The sequence below is a fragment of the Antechinus flavipes genome, chromosome 1 (genome assembly GCF_016432865.1).
Source record: "Antechinus flavipes isolate AdamAnt ecotype Samford, QLD, Australia chromosome 1, AdamAnt_v2, whole genome shotgun sequence".
NCBI lineage: Eukaryota > Metazoa > Chordata > Mammalia > Dasyuromorphia > Dasyuridae > Antechinus > Antechinus flavipes.
The window spans coordinates 166228720-166251431 of record NC_067398.1 but is presented as its reverse complement, the minus strand read 5'-3'; the positions used below and the strand labels follow the sequence as shown (position 1 = coordinate 166251431).

Here is a 22712-nt window from a genome sequence, read left to right as displayed (position 1 = left end):
TTTACCTAGCTTCCTCCCCTCCAATATGGAGGAGAAACAGAAGTAAGGCAGTCTGATTGATAGATTTCCTTCCCAGATTAATTGATGAAATCATATAGAGAAAAGGTGAAAAAATGATTGCAAGTAATGTGAAAAGAAGGGTTATCAATATGTTACTCTTTTATAAAGTGTGAAGAGCAGTTTATTATTGCCTAATCAAAAATTGGCTAAACCAGAAAGGGGCATTTAAAAGACTTATTTATCAAAGTTAGGGAGAATTCAGACAAGAAGCAACTTCAAGAAGTGTGAGCCCTATACTGTAGAGAAAAATCAGATTTTTAGAAAGATATTCTCTCATTACTCTTGTACCTCTACCACAAGGAAAGCATTTCTTCCATCCATCCCCTCTATTTTACTCTCCCCTATCAGCCATGGTGCTCTGTTATCAGAGCTATTCATTTAGGAGGAAAAATCATAGCTGTTGGGTAGTATGTTCAGCAAGGCAAGGAGAGAATCAATAGACAGTGACCTCTGGCAATAGAGAGAATACACAGCTATGGATGGAAGAGAATTAGCCTAGGGAGTTGGGAGTGGAATTCCTGGGAGCCTAACTGATAGGGAAGCATTTTGAAGTTACCAGAGAAAAGAAGAGACATTGTGGTCCTACATGCCAAAAGCCTGAATTGTCTTAGCCACATGTATTCCAAATGTACTTACTTCACTATTAACATATTGTTATGTGCTCCCTTCCCCCATTGATTCTGAGTGTATTTTATGGGAGAATATGCCCTAGGTTTATAGGAAGAATGTTTTATAGCTGCTGTTACTATGCCTTCTTAGAATATGATTTTATAGGAGTCAAGACTGTAGAATACATTCCCCTCCAAACAACTTTAAAATAACACCTCAAATAATATTCTGGAGAAGCAAAGAAAACATAAGGTCAGCATAAGATGTTTTACCAATCCAAAATAATTAGTCCAGAGCCTACCAGTAATGTAGTGGTGATACCAGCTCTGATCTTTTGGAGCAAGCAGCAAAAATAGCTCCAAGAGATCTCAAGCAGGAAAGAGAATAAAGGGAATTCCTGTGCTAGAACTGGGTGTAGGACACAAAGTCAGATATAAACAATTGGAGAAATATTAATTACTCATGTGTAGGTTGAGCCAATTTAATACAAATTACAAATATACCCAAATTTAATTATTAATTCAGTTCCATACCAATGACCAAAGAATTATGTTATGAAGTTAGAAAAAAAATAACAAAATTCATTTAGAAGAAAGGTGAAGAAAAATCAAAGCAATCAATGCAAAAGATAGCCTAACAGTATCAGATTTCAAACTATATCATAAAGTGATAATCATAAAAACACTCTGTATTGGCTGAAAAATATAGCAGTTGATCAGTGAAATAGATTAGGTATATAACACATGGTAGTAAATGACCATCGTAATGTAATACTATAAACCCCAAAATCCAAGCTTTTAGAATAAAAACCTATCCTTTGAAAATGTTGCTGCAAAGACTGGAAAGCAATTTAGCACAAACTAGTCAAAGACAAATGTCTCATATAGTATACCAAAATAAGATCAAAATAAACAAATATCATAAATTAAAGGAGCATGAAAAAATACTTGTCAGATCTATAGATAAGAAAAAAAATTATGAACAAACAAGAAATAGAGTAGATCACTAAAAGTAAAATGGATAATTTAGATTACATGAAATTTTAAAGTTTTTGCACAAGCAAAATCAACACAGTCAAAATTAGAAGGAAAGCAGGAACCTGGAGAAACTTTTATAGCAAATTTCTCTGATAAAATTTCTCAAATATATAAGAAACTGAGTCAAATTTATGGAAATAACAGCATTTCCCAATTGATAAATGGTGAAAGGAAATGAAGTTAGTGTTTAGAAGAAAAAAATCAAACCTTGTAATGGGCTGAGGCTCAAGTTGATGCAGTGAGGTCCCAAGCCCGTGAGGCTAAATAGTAATTGGACCATACTCTATTAATATACAAGCTTGGAGAAAGAATGGCCCCCACCCACTCTTTATGCAAGTCCTGATGTGTTGTATAGGAAATGATGATTTTGGTGGGTAGAGGCAGGGGAGTGGAAAAGGAAGGGGGAGGAGAGACTGCTCGCATTGCCATTGGGACAGCTCTTCAGCTCAGTTCTCTCTCTGCTAGCTGGCTTCCTGTCGCAGCTGCCCATATTGCTATTGCAATCCTTCTTGCCCATATTGTTATCACAATCTTTTTTCACCTCTTCACTTCAATAAAGATTGAAGATTTTTCCCTTAACCTGAATTCCTGATTCCGGCTGATTTTAAATACGTGGTCATTACAAAACCTATCAATAGTCACATGAAAAATGCTCTAAATCACTATTATTAGAGAAATGCATATTAAAACATTTCTGAGACTCTTACACCCATCAGACTGACTAACATGACAGAAAAGAAAAACCCTTGGTCTTCTTAGAGCCAGAGCATGTCAGGGTAGTTTGTAGAGGACCCCAGATATTGGGGAACTCTGAGAAAAGTATACTTGAAGCAAAGATACTTATAGCAGGGTATTAACTGAGTAGGATTGATGAGATGATAGTTTTCTACTTTATATATACTTAGTATTTAGTATGGTGATGTAATGGTTCTACAGTTGACACATGCTCAGTATGCTGTGATGATGTAATTGTAATAAGGTATTTAAGGGCTGAGAGAACTGGGGACACAGTGAGTCAGAGTAAACAGACTGTGAAGGAGACACCATGAAGGAGACAATAAAGGCTTTAAACTCTATTCCTAACCATCCTCATGGTGACTATCCTGTTGAGACCAAGGCCTGACCAGAGGTCCTCCAGAAAGCTAGCCCAGACATTACAGTAGTTAATCATGGATCAATTAGCTACCTACAACAGGGGCATTAGGGTATATAAAAACCTTGATAAGCATACAATGAGCCAAGAGGGGAAAGTTGGAAACTTTGCAAGCAGGTGGATAAACCAGCTTTGAACCCTGTCTTTCTAAATTCAATTCAGTAAATTTTTATTAATCAACTATGTGCTGAACAGTAATGCTAGATGCTGGCAGAGATAGATGAATGCAAATGAAATTTGTAAGGGGAGTATATAAGTAAGGGGAGACAGCTTTTATACAATTAATGTAAAATCAAAAAAGAAGTCAATATGATTTGGTAGAAATGGAAATGAAATGAGGGGCTAGAAATCAGAGGATACTAGAGTTTCCAAAGAATTAAAATTATAGCTCACCCAGAAGGCTATACCAGCACATGTATCACCAAACTGGATACAAGAAGTTACCTATAAAATGTATGATCAGAAAAGAAGATGGATTAGCAGCTTATATCCTAAAGAGATCTTAAAGAAGGGAAAGGGACCTGTATGGGCAAAACTGTTTGTGGCAGCCCTCTTTGTAGTGGCCAGAAACTGGAAACTGAGTGGATGCCCATCAATTGGAGAATGGCTGAATAAATTATGGTATATGAACGTTATGGAATGTTATTGTTCTGTAAGAAATGACCAGCAGGATGATTTCAGAAAGGCCTGGAGAGACTTACACGAACTCATGATGAGTGAAATGAGCAGGACCAGGAGATCATTAAATACTTCAACAACTATTCTGTGTGATGATCGATTCTGATGGACGTGGCTCTCTTCAACAATGAGATGTATCAAATCAGTTCCATCTGTTCAATAATGAATAGAACCAGCTCCACCCAGGGAAAGAACTCTGGAAAATGAGTATAAACCACTACATAGCATTTCCAATCCCTCTGTTTTTGTCTGCTTGTATTTTTTATTTCCTTCCCAGGTTAATTGTACATTATTTCAAAGTCCAATTCTTCTTGTGCAGAAAAATAACTGCATGGATATGTATACATATATTGTATTTAACATATACTTTAACATATTTAACATGTATTGGTTTACCTGCTATCTGGGAGAAGGGGTGGGGGGAAGGAGGGGAAAAATTGGAACAAAAGGTTTTGCAATTGTCAATGCTGAAAAATTTCCCATGCATATATCTTGTAAATAAAAAGCTATGAAAAAAGTCAAAAATAAATAAATAATAGTCCAAAAAAAAAAAAAAAAAAAGATGGATTAGTCATACATCCAGAAAGAGAAATGGATTGTTCATGTGATACACTGCTACCCAACCTAATGTTGAAAGACTTGATGGGAGCCCCTCAGAATTCTATGTGGATCCCTGTAAAGGGTATATGGAAGGATCTTACCTAGATATGCATGGACTATGGAAGTAGAATGGATGAATGGAATTTGACACTTCTAGAAGCAAGACTCAAACCTCTGAGATACACTGGCACATGGAAATATAATAAATCTTGCCTACCTCATGAGGGTGCTATAAAGAAAAAGCTTTTGTAAAGTGCTATAGAAAATGAGCTCTTGGTGTCATCCTTATTTTAATGAGCTATAGAAACAAATCCTGTGAGAAATGTATGAGAAAGGAAAGGCTATTTCTGAATGGGGAGATCAGAGAAGGGCTCAAGATGGAGAGAGCACTTGAGCTGAGTTTTAAATGATAGCTAGGATTTCCATGGATGGAAATGACTGGTCAGGGAGGGAAGTAGAATACTGATAGCTAGAAAGCAAGGGAAAAGGAATCAAAGGCTTGGATCATCATTGCTATTCAGAACCATCCCCATTTCCAGAAGGCACAGCCTTAGGGGAAAGAGAAGAAGAAGGTAAGGAAAGAGCAATAAAAATGAACCCCTGGTGTAGTGGTGCTTAATTAGCTCTCCACCTTGAAATTCGAGACACACTTTTTTCATTCAGAACACAACTTTCATCCCCAGTTACTGCTGAGCTGAATAAACATCAATTAATTTTCAAATACTCTATAGAGTAGGCATTATTGTCTAGCTTTGTGGTAAAGAAATGGACATTTGGATAGGTGAAGTGAGTGGCTTGCCCAGGGTCATGCAATAAGTCAGCACAAAATTAGTAATCAAAAAACACTTGCCTATCCTTAAGAAGTCAGTAACAGGCAAGATTGGCCTGCTTCTTATAAAATGCATTATACAAGGAATTATAACACAAAATAAAGCACTTAAGACACTTCAAAATCCTGGATGGCTGCAGATATTCATAATTTAAAAACAAAGAAAAAAGATGTGTCTCCATTTTTTTTCCTTTCCTCCCAGTTGAGAAATCTAAGTCTGGTCTAGATTCTGATCGAAATGTAAAGACAAATGAGCATTTAAAATGTGCTGTTCTGACTTGCACTAAATGTACCCTGGCTTTGCCTCCCCTGGGAGGAGGATTAACTTCTCCAAACAGTCTCTAAACTGCACTCTCTTTTACAATCTCCAATTTTCTGCTCTTTCCATTTAGCTAGCTATCCCACTGACAAGTAAAATGCAACTGATCCAAAGTAGGGATCATTAATTATTTCCCTCACAAACATCAGTAACTTCTCTGTTCTAGTTCCTAGGCCTCCAATTCAGGAGCCACCTTCAGTTTCTTTCCCTTTTTTCCACTCTCCATATTTAGCCAGTCAAAAAAAATTGTTCTCTATCATTTTCTAGATCATCCTGCCTATTGAGCTATGTAGCCCTGATCAGGTCCTAATTATCTCTCATTACTAATGGTGTGACAGCATGTTATCCACCCTCCACCTTCTACCCCTTTGAATTATCTCCCTGAAGCAAGAGAGGTGAAATCCATTGTAATGACTATCATTATAAAGAAGGATTCTATATAACCAAACTATTTCCCAGTAGATGACTCATAGAAATGGTGCTTTGTTGAATTGTTTACAATTAATTCAAATAATAATTCTTTATAAGTGATTTTTTTTCCTGATTGAGAACTGGAATGTGAACTGTTTACATTAGAACTATTCTGAGAGAAGCAATGGAGGAAACAAGAGCAAACTGTATCTAAACTTTTGTATACTTTTTGCCTCACAATGATTAATTTCTTTTCAACCATGTTCTATTTATTTATCCTTATTCTTTTACAACCTTCAATGCTAAAAGTCTCCACGACTACCATAATATACTGTGAAAATCATCCCAAGTCTTCTTTCCAAAAAAATCTCCAAGTCCTTGGGGATTAAATAGGAGCACTGGATTTTCCTCAAGACAAAATTCAATACTTATTGATCATTTACAGTACTATCCAAAATATATTTAATAATGGATTAATTCAATGGATATGTCATTCATTTATCTGTAATGAACATGTTTCATCCCTTTAGTTTTTACTGTATGGATTGTTTTGACAACTGCATATTGGAATAATCATAGATGTAACTGACTTAGGAGGAATAAGACCCAGTTTCTAATCCAGACTATACAATTACTTTGAATAACTCATGTTACTTCTCTGAGAATCAGTTTTATAGCAAAAAAAAAATATCAATTATCTCCAAAAAATGGAGATAATTCTCAAAAAGACAATGTGAAGATAAGTAGTGATTGTACCAAATAACTTTTAAGAATCACAAGGTGCAATTCAAGTACTAAGCTTCATTGTAAAAGTCCCAATTAGAAGGAATCACATTTCTGATTCTTCCCCCCGCCAAAAAAAAAGAAATCCTATTCTTTCCGTCACATAGGCCTGCAACAATCAAAAACAATGAGTAAAATCATTTTGTTAATTGCAAAATTCTGTATTAGAGACAGTATACACAGTAGAACAGGGCTGGTCTTGAAATCAGAAGCATCTGGGTGCCTCTTTCTCTGTTAAAAACTACTTGTTGTATGATATGTGATAATATTCCATGTCTTCTTAGTGCTCCAAGCGACTCTATATGATAGAGATTCTTAATTTTTCTGTGTCATATATACCTTTGGAAGAGTGAGAAAGCCTTTGAAAAGCTTCTCAGAAGGAAGCCTTTAAATACATAAAACAAATTACATAGATTACAAAAGAAATAAATTTTAATGAAATATAGTTTTTGATATGTATATATTTTTGTAATTTTTTAAATTTTACACTTAAATATAAAATTAGGAAAGAAAAAAAAAACGCATTGACACATACACAGTAGGCCATCAAGAGAGGTTTCAATATAAAACAATAAATTTCCATTTCAAGAAAACCTATATAATAAATACTACAGATTGTTTTCAAAGCTGCCCTACTTTTTTTTTTTTTTTTTGCTTTCTTGTTGGTTTTCTTTTGCTCTCTGCTGTACACTTTTTATTTTATTTTTTCCCTCCCACTCCCATCACTTTGAAGAGAGCTACAATTAAGCATGAAGACATACATACACATATGTGTGTACAAATATATGTATCTTTATATATATATTTATACACATATCTATATCTATAAACCTACACATATATGCAAGACTATACTTATTTTCTCCTATTATCTGTTTCTCTGAGGGTGAATAATACTTTCTTTCATAAATCCAAGTCTTTCCATATTTTTCTAGATTAACCAGCTCATCATTTCTTACACCACAGTAACATTCCTTTCTTGATTCAGACAGCATTTTCCTTAATAGGAGGGTAATTTGTGTGTTAAAATAATCAGAATGATGTGGTTGTTAATATGTATACATATTTTAGAAGTTAAAGGACCTCATGCTAAGAACTCCTGTTCTAAACTATAGGTTGTAGATGAGCTGTCAGTTTGCCTAAATTGAGAAAATTTCCACATCTGGAGTTCCCAAGGTCCAAATTGGGAGGTGGAGGGTGAGTGGAACAAAAACCTATCAATGCGAACAATTACGAACCCTACTTTTATTATTTCTAACATGGTTCCCGTAAAATTGAAAGTAATAATACAGAAAAGAGAGAGAGGAAACAGCAAAAATCTAAATAAAAGTCAATGTGGTGAAAGGGATTTCATTGTCACTTCAATGTCAGCAAGGTCAGTGTCCAGGCTTCTTGCCAGTCATAGACATTTGTATCATTGTATATATATTTGTTATCTTTGTAACAAGCAGCCAAAAGGGATTGTGGTTTTTTCAATCTATGATACAAAGTAATTTTGTTAAAAAAAAAAAAAAAAAATTCCAGGAGCTGTGTTTCTGGCTGCTTGGGCAGGATGAAAATTTACTGTTCTTAATCAATTCTGTAAAGTATGGAGAGTACTAAACATAAAAATCAGGATCAAATGAAGGCCTGAAAGGCAGGGGATTACAAGTAGGTAACATCTGTGCTGCTACCTACTTAATTTTATATCTAATTAAAGGTCCAAATCTAAACCTGAAAACTTTGTAGTTGGTCATTCAAAGTTAAACTAATAATATGACTAGATCCTGCTGCTTATTTTTTAACTTTTATGAAGACAAAGCTATTCTTTCTTTCCTGATTATTCTATTTCAATCAATCAGCTCTGCAGTTTTCTCTCAGGTTTATTAATCCTGCACCTAGAAATGACCAGGTTACAATCTGCTTAGACACCAGTTGCTCCACATTCTCTAAAATAAATGTTCTTTATTACCAGGCACCTAGGCAAACTTCAGTTGTGTTAATTTAGGTCCCTAGGACAGTAACTTAATCTGTTGGTCAAATTCCCAAACTGTCAATAAATAAATCCAGAATATGTATCTCTAAAAAGAAAAAAGGGAAATGAATTTTGCAAAGAAAAATCTAACTGGGAAGTGGCATGAAATACTTTGAAACTATATTGACATATACTGCAACATATCTAACATATATAGGACTGCTTGCCATCTAGGGGAGGGGGTGGAGGGAGGGAGGGGAAAAATTGGAACAGAAACGAGTGCAAGGGATAATGTTGTAAAAAAAATTACCCTGGCATGGATTCTGTCAATATAAAGTAATTATTAAATAAAAATTAAAAAAAAAGAAAGTAATAATCACCCAAATGCAAAAAAAAAAAAAAAAAAAACTATATTGACATTCCCTTTGAGTATCATATCCTGTAATGGGCTGAGGCTTGAGTTGATGCACTGAGGTCCCAAGCACATGAGGCTAAATAGTAATTGGACCATACTCTATTAATATATAAGCTTGGAGAAAGAATGGCCCCCACCCACTCTTTGTGCAAGTCCTGATGTGTTGTATAGGAAATGACGATTTTGGTGGGTGGAGGCAGAGGAGTGGAAAAGGAAGGGGAGGAGAGACTTTTGGGATTGCCATTGCCACGGTTGGCTCAGCTTGCGTTGCTCTCTGTTAGCTGGCTTCCTGTCGCAACTGCCTATATTTGCTATCGCAATCTTTCTTGCCTATATTTGCTATCGCAATCCTTATTCACCTCTTCAATAAATATTGAAGATTTTTCCCTTAACCTGAATTCCTGACTCCGGCTGATTTTAAATACACGGTCATTACATTTGGCGCCCAACGTGGGGCACGAACCCACGACCCTGAGATTAAGAGTCTCATGCTCTACCGACTGAGCTAGGAGATGGCTCAGTGGGTAGAGCACCCCCTGAAGTCAGGAGGACCTGAGTTCAAATCCAGCCTCAGACACTTAACAATTCCTTGTGGTGTGACCATGGGCAAGTCACTTAACCCCAACTGCCTCAGCAAAAGCAAAAAGAAGAAGAGAAACAAACAGAAAGGTCGTCGCAATGGCAATCCCAAAAGTCTCTCCTTCCCCTTCCTTTTCCACTCCCCTGCCTCCACCCACCAAAATCGTCATTTCCTATACAACACATCAGGACTTGCACAAAGAGTGGGTGGGGGCCATTCTTTCTCCAAGCTTATATATTAATAGAGTATGGTCCAATTACTATTTAGCCTCATGTGCTTGGGACCTCAGTGCATCAACTCAAGCCTCAGCCCATTACAATATCCTGTAGCTTTCGGTTTTAAGGAATACATTTTGCTTATATGACATTTTTCTTCTTGTCGACAAGTCCAATGTTCTCCCAGAGATGCAGAAATGAAAATTACCACAATCTTATGAGAATGAAAATTACAAATAACTCAAAGAGGCAATTAAAGGACATAAGACATGCATGACTCGACCAGAGCATGTTCAGGAGAAGCAGTATAAAAGACATCACTGAAGACGTATGTGATCAGGAAAAGGTGGGCTGATCACACCCACTGGAAAAAGACAAGAGATGGAAAGTCCAGATTGTAAAATGGTACTTTCTGAAATATTAAAAGGTGCATAGGAAGAGTCTCCACATGACTGATGGAGTACCAAGGTTGAAAATCTGACAAAATGACAAGTCACAAATGGGTTGTTGTAGATATCAACAGAAGGAACATCCACACTAATGAAATCATGGACCTGCCAAAGTGGATCTACAGACACAGGATTTAAAGATCTTTGACCTGGAGCTGGAAGGGATCTCTGAGATGACTTAGTCCAAATCTCCATATTTTACAGATGAGAAAACTGAATAATAAATAATAAATGAAGTTCCTTACTCAAGTTCACTTGGGTAATAAGTCAATAACTGTCAAAGGAGAGATTTAAACCTCAGTTCTCTCTTCCCAGAATACCAGTCTTTACAGTGTAACATCCAGTTTATAGAAAGTGACAACTGTACTAATAGTTCAGCTGAGTCCAGCATTTGATTGCTGTCAAGTTACTTTACGTGAGCTTCCTGGAAAGCATGGATCAGGTATTAGACATTTTTATTCCTCTAAAACACTTAAGACTTGCACTACATTTGTAGTAGGTACTAGAAAAAATTGTAGACTTGAAAGGAAAGTTTGCAGAGTCAAATGCTATTTCATTTCAATCTTAAGCTTGACCACTGGACTAGCCTGAGTTAGATCTGATTCAGAACACTTTGCTACTTAAAAATTTCTAACATTTAAAGGCTTTCCCATACAGAAGTATAGTACATGAAAGGGCCAGTGGCCAATAAACCAGTCTTTCTCTTCAGTAGTAGATGTTTTTGAGATATGAGATATTTGGACATTTTTATTCATTCAGTGGCACAGTGGATAAAATGCTGGGCCTAGAGTCAGGAAAACCCGAGTACAAATTCAGCTTCAGACACTATCTTCATGACCCTAGGCAAGTCATTTAACATCTGTTTGCCTCAGTTTTGTCATCTATAAAATGGAGATAATAACAGCACTACCTCATGGATGGTTATGAGGAGAAAATGTGATAAGTATAAAGCACTTAGCACTGTGCCTAGCTCAAAGTAAGCATTTTATAAGTGTTAGAAATAATCATCATTGTTAGTATTAAGCTCAAATTCATTTTATTGTTGTGATGGCCAACAAATCATACTTAGTACTACGGAAATATAAAATGAAGAAGATACAGTCCTAGTCCCAAAGCTGCTTACTGTCTCTGAGGGATAGTTAGACAGGTAAATAGTTAATTGAAACATAAAAATGCAAAATAAAGATCATTTCCAAGGGTGGGGAGTAGAAGTAGTGTTGAGAAAATATTCAAAGAGTTGGTAGCATTTGAATTGAACCTTGAAGGATTCAGAAAATGTCAATGGATAGATAAGAAGTGAGGAGGGAGACCAGATCAGTAAGGAGGGGAAGGCACAAAGATCAGTCAAAGGCAAGGATTCAGGCAAACATGGTACCTATTTAGAGAAGAGCAATTAGTCTGGCTTGATTGGAACAAAGAGTACATGAGATAAGGCTGGAAATTTAGCTTGGATAGAGAGGAAGACAGACAGAGATAGAGAGAAGAGGAAGAAGAAAATGAAGGGGGAAAAGGAGAAGAGAAAAAAGAGTAGGAGAGGAAGAAAAGGGAGGAGGAGAAAAGAGGAAAAAGGGAAAGAGAGACAATGCATTTATTGAGCATTGCCTTGTGCCAGTTGTGCAGAGCAGTGGGGACCCAAAAAGAGTTCCTATCCTTAAGGAGCTTACATTCTAATGAGGGAAGAAACACATAAAGGGGAGCAGGGGGAGATTGATTTTAGAGAATTATCAAAAATCTAGGCACTTAATAGCCTTGGCCACATAGTGGGTAAGATTATTGCTCAATAGGGAAAAGGAGAGGAGATAGATTTGGCAAATCTCGGAAGTATTAAGACTTCCTACTTCCCAAAGACAAACTAAACATTAAAATATCTCTTCTAACATTAATGCCCTAATTTCTGTTCATAAGGTTTTGAGGAATCAAGTTTCTGATCTTAGAATCAAGTATTATATCTGTGAGAAATAATTTTTTGGACCCCCACTCTATTCCAATCAGTATCGATAAATGTTCCATAGGGATACTAATTATAAGTTCTGTTTATTAGGCCCAGAATTGTGAGCTGCAGATTATAAAGTCATTTGCTTAAACATAAGAAACTAAGTAGAGAATTTACACTCTTGCTTTTCCTTGTCATGGTGACCAAGCCAAGTGTGGTAGAAGTGATTCACCCATAGGGAAAGTCCTCCAATTTATTTTTGTACCTCTGAACCATTCTTTCTTGTCCAACATTAGCAGATGACTCTTATGACCATTTAGTCAGTGGAGATGCCCCATGCTTCACCCAACCCATGACCTTTACCTATTGTTATTATTATTTTTGGCTCTCAAGAGCAAGGTCTATCAACCAATGCAATTTGGTATTTTGGCATTAAATGTTATAAATACAAGCAAGGCCCATGAAGAAGGGGGCATCTTAGATTGTGAGGAAGATCTAAGGTCCACTTTCTTAGAGGGAACCAAGGATCCTTCAATAAAGTGTCATGGCTTCAGGACTCTGCCTCAATCTCTTATTTTAAATTGGACAATTTTAATTCCCACATCCATATACTTTAGACTGGTTACTTGTTGTATAATGCTGCAAAATCAGTGAAAAATTGACTAGATCCTCACTCCTTTGTTTTGTATGCTTCCTCTGAAATGCTGAATAATTCTAAAAGTCTTGTTTATATTGTAGGGGGGTTCAAATTGGGACAATCTAACCTCTTGGGTTGCCAGGATGACAGCGGAAGGTGTTATGTGTCACAAAGGCAAACTTCAATTTTATCTTAAAATGATAATTACAATTTTTAAATCACTAATATGGCTTTACAATAGCTACCCAGGGAGGCTCCCCTCGGTTTGAAGAAGAGTATTTAGCCATTAAGCTCTTTCCTATTGCTAAGCAACAGTTTTGTTAAAACCAAATTGCTCCCTGATTCTGGAGCAGCAGGAAAATAAAAATCTACTCAATTCTTGGAAGGGCAGGTGAATATGTAAGGAAAAGAATGGGTAGGTATCTTGAAATAAAAGAGGGATTTAAGCTATTTCTTTATTTCAAATAGCTAGATTTCAAAATATTTGGTGAGCATCTCACATGTAGCATGTTCCATTCCAGAGACAAACAAGTAAGCACATATTTGTTGTCACATCATTCTGGAGGGAAAAAAAACCACAAATTGCAACTATATTACAAAATAAATTTTTGTATAAACATTATTTTAGTCAAGATTTATTGAAGTTTTGGGGATATCACCTAATAGGAAATGGCAATATGTTTTTATTTCCACAAAAGTAGCTCATTAAAATGAGGTTGCTTAAATACCACATAAGGAAGGAAGGAAGGAACTGGAATTAATTCTTTTTCTCTTCAATTTTACCATTTAACTTCAAATAATTATTGGGCTTAGAAAATTCAAGTTCATGTAAGAATCACAGAAATTAGCCCATGTGATAAGCTAATTTGAACATAAAAGACCACAAAGGTTGGGTGTTTACAGACCCAAGTGGATGCACTAAGATATTTGGAATTCAGATTAGGAAACTGAATACTTTAAGTACCTAGGTAGCATTTTTGACACAGCTGCTTACTTTGTACAAGACTTTAATGAGAGAAAAGTTATGGGAACTGAATTAGGAAGTTTAAAAATGGCATCTGAGAAAGGGTTTTAGATCCTTGGACCAGAAACAAAGGTGCAAAAATAACAAGCTCTTGGCCATAATGGAATGCATCTAGTAAAGGTCTGGGAAGATAAGGAAAAAATAATTTGACAGAAGACATATGAATCTGTTTTTAACTAAAAATAGAGGGGGAGGGAGAAAATGCGATTGCTATATCTTCAAATACTATAGGAAGAAAAGCAGTAGAAAAGCACATTAGTCACAGAAGAAAATACCTATGGAAAGATATGATCCTGGGTTTAGATATCAACAAAACTATATAGAGTATGGTTATTAACAAAGGAAATTAGCAGAATTTGTATTTTATCCTGTAAATGATAAAAAGCTATTAAAAATCCTGACATGGAGAATGGATTTGAGGAGAAAGACACAGAATGTAGGTAGACTAATTAGAAGGTACTATCAATAGGTGAAAATCATAAAAGTGTGATGAAGTCAGAAGAAAGGAGATATTTATTGGGAAAGATAATGAATTTCATTTTGGATGTGTCAAGTTTGAAATGGGTCATCTAGATGATGTCTATCAGGCAGATGGTGGAAATAATGAACAAGAGGAAGAAGAGAAGGGAGAACAGAAAAAGAGAGTAAGAGGAGAGGAAAAGGGAAAGGGACAGGGAGAAGAAGAGAAAGACAGAGACAGAGAGAAGAGAGAAAAAGAGAAACAGAGAAAAGAAAGAGAGAGGAAGTTCCCTGTGTCCCTGCCTTTGATCTCTCCATCCCTTATCTCACATGTCTAGATTATATACCTTACCTTCACTTCCCTCCACTTCCCTCCAGACACAACTTAGGCATTTCTTTTTCTCCCTCCCAAACTATCTTGCATTAAACTACCTTATATTTATTTTGCATTTATTCTATTTATATTTGTGTATAAACATATTCATTTTTAATAGAATGTAAATTCCTTGAAAGCATGGCTTATTTTTTTAATATTTTGGTATCTATATCCCCAGTACTTAATAGAGTACCTAGGATATAACAGATAATTAATGAATGTTAATGTGTTTTTTATTAGATTTTTGAATGGTATAAATTATTTTAAAGCTTTTTATTCTATAAAGCTGACATCTCCCTTTCTGAAATTCAGTATAACTCATGTATCTAACATCTCTCAAGCACTTACATCAAATGGACTTGGTCTGATCCTGGGTCTACTCCCAAAATATTAATATATATTTGGCTCATTATACTTCCATCCAGTGTTCACTCTGGGAAATCTCAGAATATACGTTGGGTCTGGTTGCTATACATGTAGGTCCGAAGATCCATTAGTTGCCATACCATACACTTAAAGTACCAAATGAACTTTACTGGTACAAAACAGCATTTATTTGATAGAAAATACAGAAGATGTGAAGAACTCATAGGAGTCCACACTCAACTCAGTTTGTCTCTTACTTCATTAGGTCCCACATTTCCATAATGTTCTAACAGCATAATCACTGCCTCCTTACCAAAGTCTTAGAAATACCCAATAACCTGGGCTCATTTCTAAGGGAAACACACTTCGACATTGTTAGAAGGGCAATAATATTTGATTGATTGATATGCATGTATATCACAGAATTTAAGAGACTGAAAAAAAATAGGGAAATCACTTAGATTATATGTGTCAAATTCCTGGCTACAAATCCACAAAACTCCTAAGTACTGCCCAAACCAATTAAAATGTTTACCAAAATAAATAAAAATAATACAACAAATATAATGTTAATTTGTGGTTTTCCAAGTCAATATACTGCCTGCAGGGATTAATTTTTATTTGAGTTTGACACTACTAATCTACAGCAGCTCCCTCATTTTACAGAAAAAAGGAAACTGAGAACTAGCAAGGTTAAGCACATCACAGGGAAGACTAGAACAAAGGCTTCAAAGTTTAATCCATGGGACTTTCTTTTGTACTCCACTGTGTGTCCTCAGGAATATAACTTTGTTTATCTAATTCCTGCTTTTTCAATTAGAACTTTACTCATGTCTCATGTCACAACTCTTTGATGGATAAGACTGACTCTTGACTCTTCCTCTGGATCCCAGTGCTATTCTTTACCTATAATTCTGATTTTCCTTCCCCATGATGGACAGTAGCTTCTCTCACCATTGATTTGTCCAAGTGCTTGATTCTACAGTTTCAGCCCAACCTGGGCTACTAGGACAGCTGTTCCAAGACAGGGAGCCCCGGGAAATTCACTCACCCCCAGATACTTTCTAATCTAGGCTGTTAAACACAGTAGTGTAGGGAATTTATTTTTTCTCCCTTGGAAGTAAAGAAAGCAATGACCAGATATACCAATGTGATCTAAAAAGTTGGAGGAAACATTCACTCAGGATAGATAAGTGGCTTAAATTATGTATAGTGGTTTAAGATAGGTGAATAATCACCTTAAAGAGGCAATATGCTATCATGCATCAAAGGTGGCTGTCCTTGGAGTTCATGATTTACCTCTGAATTACTAGCAATGTGTTTCTTATCACAGCGGCTAGTATAACTTCTTATCATACCAGGCAATTTGCTAACACTATAAATTTGTTGTCGATGTTGTTCAGTTATATATATGATTCTTTGTGACCCCAAATTGGGGTTTTTCTTGGCAAAGATACTAGAGTAGATTATCCTTTCCTTTTTCAGCTTATTTTACAGCTGAGGAAACTGAGGCAAACAGGGTTAAGTGACTTGCCTAAAGTCATGCAGCTAGTAAGCATCTGAGGCCATATTAGAACTCAGGTATTCCTAACCCAAGCCTGGAGCTCTATATGCTGAACCATCTAAGTACCAATTGACACACTGCTTAAATGAATTGATGGAGGGAGTGATGAAATCATAGATCTAACCCCTCCACAAAACAATGAACATTGCTAACAAGAATCTGACCTAAGACTTATAACCAGAATCACTAATCAAAATAATAGCTAGCCATATTCAATTATCAACAATCATAATCATATGTCATTTATAATCAATTATAAAAAGACGCGCAGCACTGTGCAGCTTGTGTAAAGTAAATTTCTAAGTGTTACACTTCTGTTTGTTCTTTTTGTATCTTTGTACTTTGTGTACTCCCTTACACGTTGTCCTAACTGAACAGAGGATCAGACTCGAGTTTGTGCTCAAGCATGGAGAAGGATAATGTTGGAAGGCAAGAAAAAAAAGCTTAATTTGAAGAGAAAGGGAGCCTAGGGTGGGGCACTGGAGTGGGGTTAAATAATGAGCTTTAGCTGAAATTGATAAAAAGGTGCAGACAAAATGGAAAATGACAAAAAGCTAGTCCAGACATTAATCTCAAGATGCCTGAAATAAGATTTCAATAGTGAGGTAAGAGAGTAAACACTCTTTGGACAAAATCAAAAGAGTCACATTTCTTAATTTTCAAGAGTTCTATCTTTAGAGTAGTTCAGATAGACCTGATGCTGATGAAGTCAATAAGTTGAAAATGATGAAAATAGATTGAATGATGTCTAAATCTTAAGAAACCTAATTTTTAATTTTTTAAATGGAGCAAATAGTCCCTTTTTGGTGTTTAACTCTGAGGGAATCAGCTGGAAAAAGCTAAATTAACAATCTCCAGGGCAATATTAGTCATATGATGAGCCAACCACACACTTCCTCCCAGGTGAAAATTTTTCATTGTCCCTCTGGTTTTGAACTAACTAAAAGAAACCAGTGATTAAAAATCAATATGAAAATTCTAGAGTCACATAATAGGAGAGTAATTCTCAAATACACTCAGAGAAAACCTGGGGCAGCACAATTCTTATTGTTTAGAGACAAGAGAAAATAGATCTCTTATTAATCAGAACATTAGAGGTTTTATTTTAAATTGTGGTGATAAGTTTTTTACATACATTCTGGAACAACATCTGTCTTTATAATTAAGAATTTGCAAGGGTGGATGTATCCACTGAATCAATCAATTACATTAGATTACACCATTTAAAAAAACTGACAAGATGCTATACTCTCATATTTCTGTCAGCAACAATACCTCCGTGGAGTCCACAAAACAGAGATATGAAGTTGGTATGAATAATATCTAGATATTTCTATTGAATGAATCAATAACTCAAAAGCTTAAAACTGGATATGATCAGTTTAAAAGCTCTTGAAAGTTATCTAACAACATGGAGTGCCATTGTACAGAAAGTTTGTTCATACTGGCTAAGGAAATCTGGCTATGTCCTCGGGATTTGAAGTATTCAGAACCCCAGTATCAAAAGTGAGAACCCATGTTAGCTTGATTTAAATCCCTAAGTTTCCTTTTATTGAAATCATTACAGCCCCCAAAATTGGATAAATCTATCCATGCCCTATACGATTAGCATAACATAGCAAGTCGGTTTAGAACCTAATCACCTTATTATTTGGTGACAAATTCTCCAGCAAAGTTTCTGAAAAGTGTTCACTTCTGGGGAGCTGCTGGGAAAGAAGAGAACAACTCAGTCTGCTCCCTGGACCTTGACTGGAGAAGAACTTCAGGAACTTTAGAGAGCTGGCGGATTTTGACTTTTCAAATGGTGTTCTTATAGATTCTCTGGAACAACAATGACTGGTAGCAATGTCTATAGCCAGTGAAGAACAAATTAGACATACTGGGGAAAGGGAGCTTCAAGACTCTACAAAGAGTTTAGCAGAAAGTTCCAACATGACCAAAGGGAAATTTAAGATCACTCCTCCAGGGAGGAGAAAAGGATTTTTAATGATCAGGAGATATGAGTTATCCCTGGAAATAATCAGATGGTACAAGTAAAAGCTTGATTTACTGTTTGTTTTGTTTTGCATTTTTTTGGTCTAGATTTAACAAAGTGATAGAGAAAATGTTAATAATGCAAATTAAACCTAAAAGTGTATCATGTATACATTTTTTTCAGAAAGCTGGTTTTTAAATATTTACTAGCATACCACTGAGTCTTTACCATATGTTCTATTTAATATTAGCCCATTTTCCCTGGATTCTTTACGTACCAGTGCGCAAATACAAAACAGACTTTGGGGGAAATGTTTAGTACTATTCTTACTATGCCATCTTAACAAATATTCCTTTAAAAAAAGTTAATTAAATTTGGATAACTGAGAGTAACTGATAATCATGGTGGGATATATGTAGGGGAAGTAGATTTGGGGGGAACTTATTAATTATCCTACTTGAAAACGATCTTCTCTTTCCAGACATCAGGGCTTCTCATAAAAAAATCTCTCTGGGGATCCAAATTGTCTGGAAACAAGTGGGAGTTGAGCTAGCCCTAGAGGATGCACTATACAAATACACACACACACACACACACACACACACACACACACACACACATTCACTTAAGGAATTACCAAAAGATAAGATGCAGTGTTATATAGAAGAAGTATTCTATGGGCCTCAGGTTATTCATTTGTAAAATTTTGATTCTAATTTTTTAAAGTTAAGAAAAAACAAAATAAATCTTCTTACATACAAAGTAAAATAGAGAGGATGATGTTGGAATCTTTACAAACTGCTAATTTATTAGAGTTGATAGATTATTGATCTGATCTTACAAGAAGATGTTTTGGGCCAGAACCTGAAACAAGGTACTAAGCAGAACTAATTGATATAATGCTTGTGTTTGCACCTTTACTCATTGGAGTTCACATGTTTGGGAAATTTCAGGGTTTAGTATGAGATATCTGAATTCACACCTCCCTTGAAGCTCTGGGGCCAGAGAGCACTAAGGGAGAAAACCCATAATCCCATTCTCTCAGAAGAGTCATATATAAGCCCAGTGAAGAGAGATTCATTAGAATATTTTTCCACTTGGCTGACTGGTGGCGGAAGGAGAGTTTTGAGAGGAAGAAACTACGAGTCGAGATTTCAGCGGAATTACATGAAGAGTTGAGCTATGGAGGCTGAAGAAAGCAGAGGCAGAAGCAAAGGACAATGTGCAAACGCTCTTGGAACCAAGCAGAGAGATAGGCCTCAACTAACCAGGCTATTTTGGAAGGAGAAAATAAACAGAAATTGGGAAACTGAATCTCAGAGCACAAGCTTGCTTTTCCCTTTAAGTATATAATTTTAAGCTATCCTACTTCATCTGTGTTTCCTTCTGTCTTTTAATCTGTTCTCTGTTCATTTTTAGACTGTTTCAATGATCCTACCTACACATAGAGGACATGCTCCAATCCCCACTTGTATTCACAATCTGGGTCCCCAGAGAGGGGCTACTATCTCTTCTTAGGATTTTAGGGAAAGTTCTGGGAGGTGGTTTTATTTTTGGCAACCTATCATTAGTATTCAAATCAAGCTCTTCTGACTCCAAGATCAATATTCTTACCAGTATGCTCTATTATCATCCATAACATATCCAAGCCAGATATATTTTTGGTAATTGAAATAACTAACTAATATTGGATCTGGTTTTCTTCTAACTGGTTTAATAACCACTTTCTATATTAGGTGAGTCCTAATATGTTCATAAAGTAAGGCCAAAGTGTCTGACCAACCATTTTTTGGCCAAGTGCTTTTCTGTCTCAATAGAGATGGACTTCACAAAATACATATACAGATGCACTTAATATTTTGTCTCTAAGCCCAGCTCCATCCCAAGATCTACCTGAGGAAAAAACATAAAATTACCTGATATTTCTGGATAAAAAGCCAACAGAAAACCTACCATCTCTGTTCTCTCTAAGCAATTATTTTTTCCTCTCATTTTCCTATTCATACACTGAATTTAATTTAATTCAGCTTAATCCAAAAGATTTTTACTTTTTAATTTATTTTATGACCTTTACTTTAATTTTATGCTAAGGAGACAGATGTTTTAATAGGGACCTGATCCTTGAAGGTTCATAATTTGGTAGAATATAACAGCTACAAAAGTTTATAAAATGGTCAGTATGCAGTATTTCACTTGATACTCATAACAATACTATGGAGGTAGGTAGTACAATTATGATGATAGAAATGAAGTAACTGAGGCTCAGAGTTTAAATGATTTTTCAGAGATCACACTGCTAATAAAGATAAAGTTGAGATTTGAATTCTGGATTGTTGAGGTATTTTTTTATGTGAACTAAAATGATTAGATACTGGAAAATGAAGAAAAGTTAACACTTAAGTATCTGAAAAAATGATTATGTTTTGTGGCTCCTAGAAGCTTTCTGCTAGGCCACGCAATCTATAGTAATCAGTAACTCCTTTAATAACTCATAGATATCTAATTCCATCAAGTTTTGTATTAACCTAGGTGAAAGTTGACTACTGGCTGAGATATCAGTAATCCAAATTTTTTATGAAGCAATTACACTTAGTTTATAGGAATGAAGAAAGTATGAGTATTTTAATGTTTGTATGTTGGTTACAAAAAAGAAAAAAGAAATCAATTTTGGGGGAGCAGAGGACTAATACTGACAGCCCAGTATGATAGGCTTCTCAGCTCCTTTTCAAAACTGTGATTGCCTGTCTCTCCTTATCCCAATTGGGTTAAGCAAAGGCGTCCTTTCCAAACACCAATTGCCTGAGTCTCTATGCCCCAGAAAACTACTGGCAGGAAGTCTTCTTTTCTCTAACTTTTAACATCCAATGAACTTTTAACATCAATATTTTCTTTTCTTTTCTTTTTTAAATTTATTTTGCCTCCCTACCATTCCTTGCTTTTCTTTCAGTGATTATTTCATCTGGGTTCCTGATCTTTGCTTCCTAACACCAATGAACTCTTTTCTTTTTTTTTAAATTTTATTTTATTTAATAATCAATGAACTCTTTTCATAGATGATAACTGGTCAATTATCACAGCCATTCATATAACATGGCAAGATGGCATGACAAATGGATATTCAAGAATCCATGTGATTTGGAGAGAGGTGTATTTTAGAGTGGAAGATATGCAAAAGCAAAGCAAAGTCTGAATTAAGGTGGAGGAAAGGTGGAGTTACTTTTACTCTGATCTTCAAAAAAACAAAACCAATATCATAGGGGTCTAATATGCTCATTCAATTTGTGAAAATTTTAAATCAGTTTTATATCAAAGTCTTGAAGTCCAATCCTTTATGTTCCAGAATTTGATGGGGAAAAACTTCTTATACCTCAGTATATCCCCCCAAGTAGGTGAAATCACTTTCACCTCAATTAAACCAAAAATTAACAACTGCTGAATGTTGTTGATTCTCAGAGAATAAATTATTTAAGGAAGTTCTCTGGTCTGATTTGTTTTTTATGGCAAGATGGCTTATGAGTATGGAAGGCAAAAAGAAATCCTCAGTCATTCACAATGTCTAAATAGCTATTCTGTGAGTATAACAAAGATTCTATTATTATTTAATGAAATCTTTTCTTTTTTATTGAATGGTAAAATGAAAGGAAAATAATAAATGTTATGACAAATTAATTTGATTCTTAGTGCATCAATACCACTATAAGCTGTGTTATTTGGTTATTTAAGAAAATAAGTTTGAGAAACACAGAGTTCATTAAAAAAGTCTTTGTTCTGTTTTTCCATATGAAATCCATATAGCTAAGTGATCATGAAAATGAACTTAGTCAAACTTTAATCTCTTTAATTCCAAAAGAATTCACATAATCACTACAGTGGCCCATATTCATCAGAAAAATCTTTCTATTCCTGTTTAATTTGGGGGAAATGTACACAGGTAATACCTATTAACTCCTAATGGGTGTCATATATAGAAAATCAAAGGCTTGTGAAAATGAACCTCGTTATTTTAATTGAAAATTGTCTAATTTTTAAACTTACATAAGCTAGTATCTAAATTTACACCATTGTGATTTGAATTTGAAAAGATTGCTAAGTTAATATATGAAAAAGGTTTCTCGGGCCAAAACCGGCTATAGGTATTTTTTCCTCCCTTCAATATAGCTTTTCTTTTGCAGAAAACAAATAAAACAATCATTTTACACTCCAAATTATAATGTTCATATGTTTCCTGCAGTCTATCTTAAAAATCCAACTTCATATTTTATTTTATTTATTTATTATTTTATATT

General features: G+C 35.3%; 1 protein-coding gene across 3 annotated transcripts in view; it reads right to left on the bottom strand.

Moving 5' to 3' along the window:
• RASGRF2 (Ras protein specific guanine nucleotide releasing factor 2) overlaps nucleotides 1–22712 on the bottom strand; it is a 305151-nt gene that overhangs the window by 99352 nt on the left and 183087 nt on the right. The window lies entirely within an intron of this gene.